The sequence below is a fragment of the Aedes albopictus genome, chromosome 1 (genome assembly GCF_035046485.1).
Source record: "Aedes albopictus strain Foshan chromosome 1, AalbF5, whole genome shotgun sequence".
Lineage (NCBI taxonomy): Eukaryota > Metazoa > Arthropoda > Insecta > Diptera > Culicidae > Aedes > Aedes albopictus.
Window position 1 is genome coordinate 175913200 of NC_085136.1, and position 13396 is coordinate 175926595.

Below are 13396 nucleotides of genomic sequence, written 5' to 3' on the forward strand. Positions count from 1 at the left end.
GCTGCTCTTCCGTTGGTAGGGCCATTGCTAACTGCTGCGCGTAGCCTTGATCCACTTCTACGTTACGAAGTTGCTCGATGTCGACTTCGACGCGTGATGATAACTGTCGAAAGTTTTGAGCGCATGCATACAGCGACTAAGTAGTGATCCGAATCTATATTCGCACTGCGGTATGTGCGGACGTTGGTTATATCTGAGAAGAATTTACCGTCGATTAGGACGTGGTCGATTCGGTTTTCTGTTTGATGGTCGGGTGATATCCAGGTGGCTTTGTGGATATCTTTGCGGGGGAAGAAGGTGCTTCGGACTACCATACCACGGGAGGCTGCAAAGTTTACGCATCGCTGGCCGTTATCATTCGATACGGCGTGCAGGCTGTTTCGCCCGATTACCGGTCTGTACATTCCCTCCCTTCCTACCTGCGCGTTCATGTCGCCGACATCAATTTTCACGTCACGCGGCGAGCAACCATCGTATGTTTGCTTTAACTGCGCGTAGAACGCTTCTTTCTCGTCATCAGTTCATTGGTGGTGCCACAGCTTTGGTGCCCGCTCGATGCCCGCTTTTCCACACTTTCTGTCCAGTCCAACAAAGTTCCTGCAATGCCACGATGACGAAGTTGCGGGGATGTAGTTCGTCGTAGATTATCCTGTCACATCCTGCGAAACCTAGTGACTTGCAATTCCATGTTCCAAGTTTCCAATCGTAGTCCTTATTTCGTCGCGTGGGTCTTTGCCGATTATATCGAGTCGTATTTTCTCCTATGTTATTCGCAATGGGGATTTTTACGGGTGGCTTATTGGGCCTACGCCAACACTCCTGTCTCGCCGAAGGGCTATCGTGCCAGTTCTGTTTAACGTCCCAACCAACACTGGGACGACCACGCTGATGGGGCTACCACCTTGGATCTAGCTGGACGTGGTGCAGCGTTTCTTACTCAGCCGCTGGATGCCAGAAGAGATGCTGTTTGAGCCGCACCTCCTTGGTGAACAGACGCTCGGATCGTACCTCCTCAATCTAGCTGAAGTCAGAAGCACAACAGTGCCCAGGCTGCACTACCAGCTAAGCACACAACTCTTAGCTGGCGGTCTTTGTCACCGCTTGACCCGTGGAAGCATGAGGTAGGAACTTGTGAGGACCAGAGCTATATTGGACGCTCTCCTTATCGACTCACCGTTTTGCAGCCCAAAAGAAGAACGCTATTAAGTCTATTTTGTGAGCTTACGATATTGCGGTACACTAAAGGTTAGATGGTGATTAGAGGAGCTGTCCAAACGCATGGGTTTATTGTTATAAATGATTTTAGGCACTAAACATATGAACACACTCGCTTGACACTTCTTCGACATATTTTCGAAAAAAGCGTGCTTTTATGAAGATACGGTAGACATGGCACCACTTTAAAGTCAAATGGCGACTGGATAACAAGTTGAATTTTTAGTTAACGTTACGTGCACTCGATAACTTGCTTGACCCAATCTCAACTCTTATAATTTAGACATAGGGTCGAAAATATTGATTTTTTAAATAAAAAGTGCATTGACAGCCGACTTTTTCGTTGCATCAACCAGGTAATACCTACAGCCAACCACTTATAAGAAAATTTATGGTTAGGTGCTTGTGTGAAACATAGCGAAGAAGAATTTTTTCAAAGGGATTTACTAGTAGTTTCATTATATAAGTTTAACCACAAATTTAACAAAAAACGATTATTGCTAAACATCTTATTCTGTATCATGACGTGCGAAAACATCTCCTCTTTGAAATAAAATAAAGTTTTCAATATAAATTAGCGATAGTTGATGAGCTATTTCAAATTTTATGTTTCTCCGTTTTGACCCAATCTCACCCCCAGACCCATTGTCACCCATCGACGGCACAAGGAAGTGGAAATTTTAAGGAAACTGATTTATTTCTACTATAATTTGAGCAAACACCACATTTGAATGGGTGCAACCATCTTTTGTGAACGTGATCTGGTTGTTCATAATTTTTTCTTGTTGATTTACATCGTTAAAAGGTGGCAATCAACTATGGCTAATAATTGGTACTATTGCCATAATTGGAACACTTACCCTATATTCACCTTTTTTGGCTTGACAAAACTTGTGTCGCTCCCCCTGATTTCGAAGCAGGTCGGAGCGGCGTTGCAGTTAACGAATGACATTCACTAGTTACAATTTTAACATGTTTTAATTAGCAAATGACCTCTGTACTAGTTTTTCATGTGCTGAGTTATGCCCCTCCGAAATTTCAATATAGCCCATTGTGTATTGCTGCACAACGAGCAAACCGTCATGCGCAATAAGGACTAACTAAAGATACTATGTATAGGCAAAGACGTGAAATGACAAACGATGGCTGTTCATCAATAAAATTTGAAATGTATCAAAATTGGAGCTCGATTTGATTAGGTCGAATGTAACATATACCACAAAATGACAAAATGACAGGCAAAGTTTTAAGAAGCAAAATTAAATCCTATTTAACATTGCAACTGCTAAATTCACATTAATCTTCCATCTAGGGGCAAGACAGATCTAACTAGAGCAAATCTGTGTTCGAGGTGTTGTTCAGAATTGCTCACAGCTCCTCAGAATTTTTGCCGTTTTTGCCAAAGTGTGATCTGGCACCAATGTCAAACTGCAAAGTGTTGCGTGTGCTGAATGAAAATTGCAGTTTTGGGGATGTCTTTCAACATATTTCGTCGATCATCGATAAAAAAAGTAACTCAGAATCTTTCAGAGGTGCTCTCGTTTGCACAGTGTCTTGCCCCTAGTCTTCCATGTCTCACATTTGATCTCATTTTGTATAACTGCTAACCATTTGTAAATTTTTACGGAAAAAGCGCGCGATCGATTGAAAATATATTGTGGATTTACCGGCTACTTGTATTTTACCGGTTACTTAAGTAGCCGTTACAAAGTAACCGTTTTTATATAAAAATCAACTTTATTGCCAAAAAATGAATGTCTCTAAGTAGCTAGTGGCAACGAGGAATAGCGCATACAGTAAAAATGTTTAAAATCATTATTAGGTAACTCTTTTTATAAAACGGCTACTTCCCGGGTAGAGGCTAATGGCAAACAAAGGACAAAATAATAACTGGTTTTGCCATCATATCTCGTTTTGCCATTCTTCTGTTATTATGAACAACTTAAAATGGCAAATCAATAGCAAAATATACAATCATAGCAAATCTTGTCATTGATATGTTATTCATGAATAATGCTAAATAACACATCAATAACAAAAATTACTATCATGGTAAAACTTGCAATTTAGCACCTTTTATAATGAATTGTATAAAATATCAAAACAATAACATAATTTACATTCCTATCTAAATTTGCCATTATTTTGATATTGTGCGAAACTATTTATAAACATTAGGCACCATAACATATTTTACTCTTAATATACCATTAACTATTATATTGTATATTTCAAGCATAACTTTTCAATTCGGCGTATCTCGCAAAAGTAAACAAATCCGGATTCTCAGCTGTTTGTTTGATTCGCAATGGATTCTACTTGATGCACATCAATTTATGTTAATTTAGAACTCAAACAATAATATAAGAATTATTCTGGTGTTCGATTTGAATAGGTCGAATCTGCATAGGAATCACAGCAAACATACGACCTATTCAAATCGAACACCAGAATTAAAGAGTATAATTTGTAAAACGACGTATCTATCTTTTTCGACGCAACGGTGGCTACGTTCATCAAAGTGAATTTGATTTTTAAGTTAGTTTCGTTTTGAGTTTTCAATTTCCACAAAATAAAACTGTTTTTACATTGATTGATGAACTTAAATTTTATTGAAGAAAAAAAAGAAATAGCTCATTTTACCTTTCTTCTGCTACTTTGAAATAATGACTGAATCTACCATTATTTTAAAATTGAATTTGAACAACTAAACCTACCATTATTTTGATCGCCACATAAACAGCTAAATTTGTTCTTATTCTGTTATCAATAACTCAAGAATGTCATATTTTGTTATTCACCGATAACAGTTAATTTGGGTCTTATTTTGTTATCAATGTCTCAATAATAACTTATTTTGTTCTTCAATTTAATCCGCATGCTTTACCATTACTTTGTTATTACAATGGCAAAATAAGTTATTTTTAAGTTTTTCTGCTACCAAAATTTTGTTATTATTTTTGTTATTTTAACTCTTATTTCAAACAAACAAATAACACATTTTGCCATTCAAACATTCTGTTTCAATGGTAAAATTTGCCATTCTTTTGCCATTAAGCTCTACCCGGGTTTGGAGGCCATACTGAAGCGACCGGTAGAATACAAGTAGCCGGTAAATCCACAATAATTTAAGGTCCCTTTGATCGGTGAGTTGTTTTTTTTTTTCGACCATCTGAACCAATGCCACTTCCGACCTTCTTCTGAACTGTCTGGTACATTCGACCTAGAATCTATTCGTGGTTGACGTCCGTGCTGCCCCGCTGGTCTGTATGGTTGCACTTTTAGGTCATAAATCGCTAGGTTGCGATGCAATCTGGCGTCTAAGTGTAAAAAAGTTCTGGAGCTCGATTTGAATAGGTCGTATGTGCTTTCGTCGATATAAAATTCGATCAGTTTATTTTAGTAATAGTAGAAATATGGATGATATTTCAGTGGCTTTTAATGATAAAACCGAAGGCCTGTTTTGTAAGGAATCGCTTGTATGTATTAATTTTGTTAAATTTTAACAGTTTTCGCCATAAGAAGCGAATCCAACTGATCGAATTTTATATCGACGAAATCACATATTGTGCGTTTAGCACTAAATTGATTTCCGAAAAAAAATCATTGACTTCCGCTGCCTTTCCTATGCGTTAAACATAACGTCGGAAGTAGTGCCCTGTACAGTAAATCTATACTGGGATTTCTCGAGAACGTCTTCCTGAGATTAATCCAGGAATTCCTTCTGAGATTCATCCAGAAATTCCCTCTGGGATTCATCCAGGAATCCTCCTCTATGGATTTTCACCAAGAATTTCTTCTGGGATTTTTCCAGGATTTTTTTCGGGGATTTCTCGAGGAATTCCATCTGAACTTCCTCCAGGAATTCCTTCGGCAATTGTGTCAGAATTATCCGGTATTCCTTAATGATTTTGATTCTGAGATTCCTCCAGAAATTTCTTCAGGGGTTTCTCCTACAATTCCTCCAGAAATTCCATTTGGTATTTCCCCTTCAAGAGTTCCTTCAGGAATCACTTCTGAAAGAATCCCTCCAGGACATTCATCTTTGTATTCTTCCTGGAATTCATCTAAGATTCCTTGCGAAGATTCCTGAATTACTTCTGGGATATTTGCCTAAGAAATCTGGTATTGCTTTAAAATTCTTTATTGAATTCCTCAAGGAATCCTATCTGAACTTCCTCCAAGCATTTCCTCAGAACCTCCTGCAGAAATTGCTTCAACATTTCTTCAGGGAATCCTCCACGAATTCCGAATCCCGAAGAAATTCCTGGAGGAATCCTCGAAGGAATTTCTGGAGGAACCTACGAAGGAATCCAAGTAGGATTTTGTGAAAGAATCCTCAAATCCTGAAAGGGATTTTTGGAAGAATCGCAAAAAGAATTCATCCAAAAGTGCTTGGAAGAATTTCCAAAGAATCCCCGAAAGAATTCCACGATCTCCGAAGGAATTTTGGAAGGAATCCTTTATGGAATTCAAAAAACTTCAGTTCCGAAATTTCTTCAGAAACTCCTCCAGATAAAATTCAAATAATTCCCTCGGGATATTTATCCAGGAATTCTTTCGGGATTTCCTACGAGGATTCCTTTGGGAATTCCTTAGGGGATCCAGAAATTCCGTCAGGTATTCCTCCAGGAACTACTTCAAGGATTTCTCCAGGAATTCCTTTGGGGATTCATCCATAAAGACTTTGGATGATTCCTTCAGTTAATCAGGAATTTCTTCGGGGATTCCTTCAGGAATTTCTTCGGGGATTCTTCCCGGAATTCCTTCAAGGATTCCTCCAGGAATTCCATCGGAGATTCCTCCAGGAATTTGTTTCTGAATTCCTCCAGAAATTCCATTAGGAATCCATCCTGGAATTTCTTTGAGAATTCTTTCGGGAATCCCTCCAGGAATTCCTCCGAGGATTCCTTTGGGAATATTTCGGGGATTCCTGAGCGAATTTCTCTGAGGATTCCTTCAGAAAGTCCTCCAGCACTTCCTATGGGGATTCCTCCAGGAAATCCATAGGAGATTCTTCCAGAAATTCCATTGGGAATGGCTCCTGGAATTCTTTTGGGAATTCTTTCGGGGATTCCTCCTGGAATTCTTCGAAGGATTCCTTCAGAAAGTCCTCCAGCACTTCCTATGGGCATTCCTCCTGGACTTTCTGTGGAGATTCATCTATATTTTTTTTCGAAGATTCCTCCAGGGAATCCTCCAGGAATTCCTTATGGGATTCCTCCAGGAATCGCTTTGGGGATTCCTCCAGGAATTTCCTTGGGGATTCCTCCAGGAATATCTTCAGGGATTACTCCAGGAATTCCTTCGGGGATTCCTCTAGGAATTCCTTCGGGGATTCCTCTAGGAATTCCTTCGGGGATTCCTCTAGGAATTCCTTCGGGGATTCCTCTAGGAATTCCTTCGGGGATTCCTCAAGGAATTCCTTCGGGGATTCCTCTAAGAATTTCTTCGGAGATTCCTCTAGAACCTCCTTCGGGGAATCCTCTAGGAATTCCTTCGGGGATTCCTCTAGGAATTCCTTCGGGGATTCCGCTAGGAATTCCTTCGGGGATTCCTCTAGGAATTCCTTCGAGGATTCCTCTAGGAATGCCTTCGGGGATTCCTCTAGGAATTCCTTCGGGAATTCCTCTAGGAATTCCTTCGGGAATTCCTCTAGGAATTCCTTCGGGAATTCCTCTAGGAATTCCTTCGGGAATTCCTCTAGGAATTCCTTCGGGAATTCCTCTAGGAATTCCTTCGGGAACTTCTCTAGGAATTCCTTCGGGAATTCCTCTAGGAATTCCTTCGGGGATTCCTCTAGGAATTCCTTCGGGGATTCCTCTAGGAATTCCTTCGGGGATTCCTCTAGGAATTCCTTCGGGGATTCCTCTAGGAATTCCTTCGAGGATTCCTCTAGGAATGCCTCCGGGAATTCCTCTAGGAATGCCTTCTGGGATTCCTCTAGGAATTCCTTCGGGGATTCCTCTAAGAATTCCTTCGGGGATTCCTCTAGGAATTCCTTCGGGGATTCCTCTAGGAATTCCATCGGGGATTCCTCTAGGAATTCTTTCGGGGATTCTTCTAGGAATTCCTTCGGGGATTCCTCTAGGAATTCCTTCGGGGATTCCTCTAGGAATTCCTTCGGGGATTCCTCTAGGAATTCCTTCGGGGATTCCTCTAGGAATTCCTTCGGGGATTCCTCTAAGAATTTCTTCGGAGATTCCTCTAGAGCCTCCTTCGGGGAATCCTCTAGAACCTCCTTCGGGGAATCCTCTAGGAATTCCTTCGGGGATTCCTCTAGGAATTCCTTCGGGGATTCCTCTAGGAATTCCTTCGGGGATTCCTCTAGGAATTCCTTCGAGGATTCCTCTAGGAATGCCTCCGGGAATTCCTCTAGGAATGCCTTCGGGGATTCCTCTAGAAATTCCTTCGGGAATTCCTCTAGGAATTCCTTCGGGAATTCCTCTAGGAATTCCTTCGGGGATTCCTCTAGGAATTCCTTCGGGGATTCCTATAGGAATTCCTTCGGGAATTCCTCTAGGAATTCCTTCGGGGATTCCTCTAGGAATTCCTTCGGGAATTCCTCTAGGAATTCCTTCGGGGATTCCTCTAGGAATTCCTTCGGGGATTCCTCTAGGAATTCCTTCGGGGATTCCTCTAGGAATTCCTTCGGGGATTCCTCTAGGAATTCCTTCGGGGATTCCTCTAGGAATTCCTTCGGGGATTCCTCCAGGAATTCCTCCGGGGATTCCTCCAGGAATTCCTCCGGGGATTCCTCCAGGAATTCCTCCGGGGATTCCTCCAGGAATTCCTCCGGGGATTCCTCCAGGAATTCCTCCGGGGATTCCTCCAGGAATTCCTCCGGGGATTCCTCCAGGAATTCCTCCGGGGATTCCTCCAGGAATTCCTCCGGGGATTCCTCCAGGAATTCCTCCGGGGATTCCTCCAGGAATTCCTCCGGGGATTCCTCCAGGAATTCCTCCGGGGATTCCTCCAGGAATTCCTCCGGGGATTCCTCCAGGAATTCCTCCGGGGATTCCTCCAGGAATTCCTCCGGGGATTCCTCCGGGGATTCCTTCAGGAATTCCTCCGGGGATTCCTCCAGGAATTCCTCCGGGGATTCCTCCAGGAATTCCTCCGGGGATTCCTCCAGGAATTCCTCCAGGAACTCCTCCGGGGATTCCTCCAGGAATTCCTCCGGGGATTCCTCCAGGAATTCCTCCGGGGATTCCTCCAGGAATTCCTCCGGGGATTCCTCCAGGAATTCCTCCGGGGATTCCTCCAGGAATTCCTCCGGGGATTCCTCCAGGAATTCCTCCGGGGATTCCTCCAGGAATTCCTCCGGGGATTCCTCCAGGAATTCCCCCGGTGATTCTTCCAGGAATTCCTCCAGGAATTCCTCCGGGGATTCCTCCAGGAATTCCTCCGGGGATTCCTCCAGGAATTCCTCCGGGGATTCCTCCAGGAATTCCTCCGGGGATTCCTCCAGGAATTCCTCCGGGGATTCCTCCAGGAATTCCTCCGGGGATTCCTCCAGGAATTCCTCCGGGGATTCCTCCAGGAATCCCTCCGGGGATTCCTCCAGGAATTCCTCCGGGGATTCCTCCAGGAATTCCTCCGGGGATTCCTCCAGGAATTCCTCCGGGGATTCCTCCAGGAATTCCTCCGGGGATTCCTCCAGGAATTCCTCCGGGGATTCCTCCAGGAATTCCTCCGGGGATCCCTCCAGGAATTCCTCCGGGGATTCCTCCAGGAATTCCTCCGGGGATTCCTCCAGGAATTCCTCCGGGGATTCCTCCAGGAATTCCTCCGGGGATTCCTCCAGGAATTCCTCCGGGGATTCCTCCAGGAATTCATCCGGGGATTCCTCCAGGAATTCCTCTGGGGATTCCTCCAGGAATTCCTCTGGGGATTCCTCCAGGAATTCCTCTAGGAATTCCTCCGGGGATTCCTCCAGGAGTTCCTCCAGGGATTCCTCCAGGAGTTCCTCCAGGAGTTCCTCCGGAGATTCCTCCAGGAGTTCCTCCAGGGATTCCTCCAGGAATTCCTCCGGGGATTCCTCCAGGAATATCTCCGGGGATTCCTCCAGGAATTCCTACGGGGATTCCTCCAGGAATTCCTCCGGGGATTCCTCCAGGGATTCCTCCAGGAATTCCTCCGGGGATTCCTCCAGGAATTCCTCCGGGGATTCCTCCAGGAATTCCTCCGGGGATTCCTCCAGGAATTCCTCCGGGGATTCCTCCAGGAATTCCTCCGGGGATTCCTCCAGGAATTCCTCCGGGGATTCCTCCAGGAATTCCTCCGGGGATTCCTCCAGGAATTCCTCCGGGGATTCCTCCGTGGATTCCTCCAGGAATTCCTCCGGGGATTCCTCCAGGAATTCCTCCGGGGATTCCTCCAGGAATTCCTCCGGGGATTCCTCCAGGAATTCCTCCGGGGATTCCTCCAGGAATTCCTCCGGGGATTCCTCCAGGAATTCCTCCGGGGATTCCTCCAGGAATTCCTCCGGGGATTCCTCCAGGAATTCCTCCGGGGACTCCTCCAGGAATTCCTCCGGGGATTCCTCCAGGAATTCCTCCGGGGATTCCTCCAGGAATTCCTACGGGGATTCCTCCAGGAATTCCTCCGGAGATTCCTCCGAGGATTCCTCCAGGAATTCCTCCGGGGATTCCTCCAGGAATTCCTCCGGGGATTCCTCCAGGAATTCCTCCGGGGATTCCTCCAGGAATTCCTCCGGGGATTCCTCCAGGAATTCCTCCGGGGATTCCTCCAGGAATTCCTCCGGGGATTCCTCCAAGAATTCCTCCGGGGATTCCTCCAGGAATTCCTCCGGGGATTGCTCCAGGAATTCCTCCGGGGATTCCTCCAGGAATTCCTCCGGGGATTCCTCCAGGAATTCCTCCGGGGATTCCTCCAGGAATTCCTCTGGGGATTCCTCCAGGAATTCCTCCGGGGATTCCTCCAGGAATTCCTCCGGGGATTCCTCCAGGAATTCCTCCGGGGATTCCTCCAGGAATTCCTCCGGGGATTCCTCCAGAAATTCCTCTGGGGATTCCTTCAGGAATTCCTCCGGGGATTCCTCCAGGAGTTTCTCCGGGGCCACAACGTTCATTGTGTGCCAGTTGCCGAAGTGAACGGTCGGAGCAGCTTTTCGTACAAGTGCGCGCAGAATAGCACAAAGCGAAAAGTGCACAATCCGTCGGTTCCGAAGTTTCAAATAATAACACCAAGCCGGCACGCACGAATTCTGCGGGAGCACACCCGAGCACAAAGGGGTGACACGTGGACGGTCAGGATACTACGACCGACTGTGCCAGGCCGCACGAACCGCACACCAACAGCCAGGATTCGTTTCTCCATACTGGGGCAGCAATCGTTTCGACTGTTTCGTACCCATCTCCCGATAGAGAAACAGAATCACCAAGCCCGAAAAGGACCATCAGCTGTAGAAGCCTTTCCTTCGCCAAGCCAACGAGCCCCGTCACAGGGGCTTTGTTGCACATCCCACAATTTGCGGCGGAGCAACCGACAGTCGGGCACGAGAATTGACCCGTGGACGTCGATCGAGCATCGAGTTTCGGCTTACGTGCTGGTGGAACCAACCGGCAAGAGTGAGCACCAGAAGAGCCTCGTGGGGATCCGCAGCACGGCAGGCAGACGGATCAGTGTCGGCGAGGCTGAGGTCGATTGGCCAACGAATTTGCGTTTACAAGGCACCATGGGAACGGTGGTCTAACGCAACACTAGGGCGAGCAGCCAGGCATGTGGATCCGTGGTCGAAGCTCAATCCCACGGTCGGTGAGCGATACTCATTAGATTAAGTAAAAAAATGATCTAGAATAAGAGAGATGAGTAGGGACAGTTAGGCTCTCCAATAATGAGCAATAAATGACAATGTCACACTAAATTTGGGCTGCGCACATTATCGTATTTTGAGCAATTCCCGATCCCTAGTGAGGGCAGAGCTTTTTCGAATAACAATTTCTTCGGGGGTTCCTTGAGATTTTCATCCGGGGATTTCTGAAGGAAGTAGCTCTGGGGATTTCCCCAGGAATTCCTTCAGGAATTCTTCCGAGGATTCTTCCAGGAATTCCTCCGGGGATTCCTCCAGGAATTCCTCCGGGGCTTCCATAATGAATTCATTCGATGATACCTCCAAGAATTCGTGCGTCGATTCCTCCGGGGTTATTCCGGAAGCTTCTCCAGGAGTTTACCGGGAATTCCTTCAGGACTCCTTCGAAGATTCTGCTTGGAATTCCTCTTGGAACTCCTCCAGGAATTCCTCTTTGGATTCCTCTAGGATTTTTTTTCGAAGGATTCCTCCAGAAATTCCTGCTGGAATTGCTCGAGAAATTCCTGAGATTATTGTTCCAGAGAATCGGGTGTTTCCTGAACCCTCCTTCGACATTAGGGTCATTTTTTACCCAAACCGTACACCACGTCAGCGAGCTGTTCCCAACGTGATGCAAAAGGAAGGTTAAGGAATTCTTTTAAGGAGTCCCCCAAACAAACCCTCAAAAATTCCTTCAGGAATTTTATCGGGGATTCCCAGGGGAATTTCTGGAGAAATCCCAAGAGGAATCAACGAAGGAATTCCTGGAGGAATCCCCGGAATAATTCCTGGAGGAATCCCCGGAGGAGTTCCTGGAGAAATCCCCGGTGGAATCTGTAGGAATCCTCGGAAAAAACCCTGGAGGAATCTATGGGGGGACTATCTGGACAAGTCCCTGGAGGAATTCTTGAAGGAATCTCTGGAGGAATTCCTGGAGGAATCCCCGAAGGAATTCCTGGAGGAATCCCCGAGGGAATTCCTGGAGGAATCCCCGGAGGAATTCCTGGAGGAATCCCCGAAGGAATTCCAGGAGGAATCCCCGAAGGAATTCCTAGAGGAATCCCCGAAGGAATTCCTAGAGGAATCCTCGAGGGAATTCCTGGAGGAATCCCCGAGGGAATTCCTGGAGGAATCTCCGAAGAATTCCTGGAGGAATTCCCGGAGGAATTCCTAGAGGAATCCCCTGGAAGAATTCCAGGAGGAACTGCTGGAGGAATTCCCGGAGGGATTCCTGGAGGAATTTTCGGAGGAATTCCTGGAAGAATTCCCGGAGGAATTCCTGGAGGAATTCCTGGAGGAATCCCCGGAGGAATTCCTGGAGGAATCCCCGAAGGAATTCCTAGAGGAATCCCCGAGGGAATTCCTGGAGGAATCCCCGGAGGAATTCCTGGAGGAATCCCCGGAGGAATTCCTGGAGGAATTCCCGGAGGAATTCCTGGAGGAATTCCCGGAGGGGTTCCTGGAGAAATTTTCGGAGGAATTCCTGGAAGAATTCCCGGAGGAATTCCTGGAGGAATTCCTGGAGGAATCCCCGGAGGAATTCCTGGAGGAATCCCCGGAGGAATTCCTTGGGGAATTCCCGGAGGAATTCCTGGAGGAATTTCTGGGGGAATTCCTGGAGGAATTCCTGGGGGAATTCCTGGAGGATTTCCTGGGGGAATTCCTAGAGGAATTCCTGGGGGAATTCGCGGAGGAATTCCTAGATGAATTTCCGGAGGAATTCGCGAAGGAATTCCTGGATGAATTTCCGGAGGTAGTCCTGGAGGAATTCCCGAAGGAATTCCTGGAGGAATTCCCGGCGAAATTTCTGGAGGAATTTCCGGAGGAATTCCTGGAGAAATTCCCGGAGGAATTCCTGGAGGACTTCTCGGAGGAATTCCTGGAGGAACTCCTGGAGGAATTTCTGGAGGAATTCACGAAGGAATTCCTGGAGGAATCCCCGGAGGAATTCCTGGAGGAATCCCCGGAGGAATTCTTGGAGGAATCCCCGGAGGAATTTCTGGAGAAATCTGCGGAGGAATTTCTAGAGGAATCCGCGGAGGAATTCCTGGAGGAATCCCCGGAGGAATTCCTGGAGGAATCTGCTTAGGAATTCCTGGAGGAGTCCGCGGAGGAATTTGTAGAGGAATCCGCGGAGGAATTCCTGGAGGAATCTTCCGAGAAATTCCTGGAGGAATCCCCGGAGGAATTCATGCAGGATTCCCCGGAAGGAATTTCTGGAGGTATTCCTGTTAGAATTTCTGGAGGAATGGCTGGAAGAATTTCTAAAGAAATTCCCGGAGGATTTTTTTGTATTTGTAATTTATTATCATAAACGTAAGCCTGGTTATACCATCATCCAGGAAGAACTATTGGAAATATTACTGG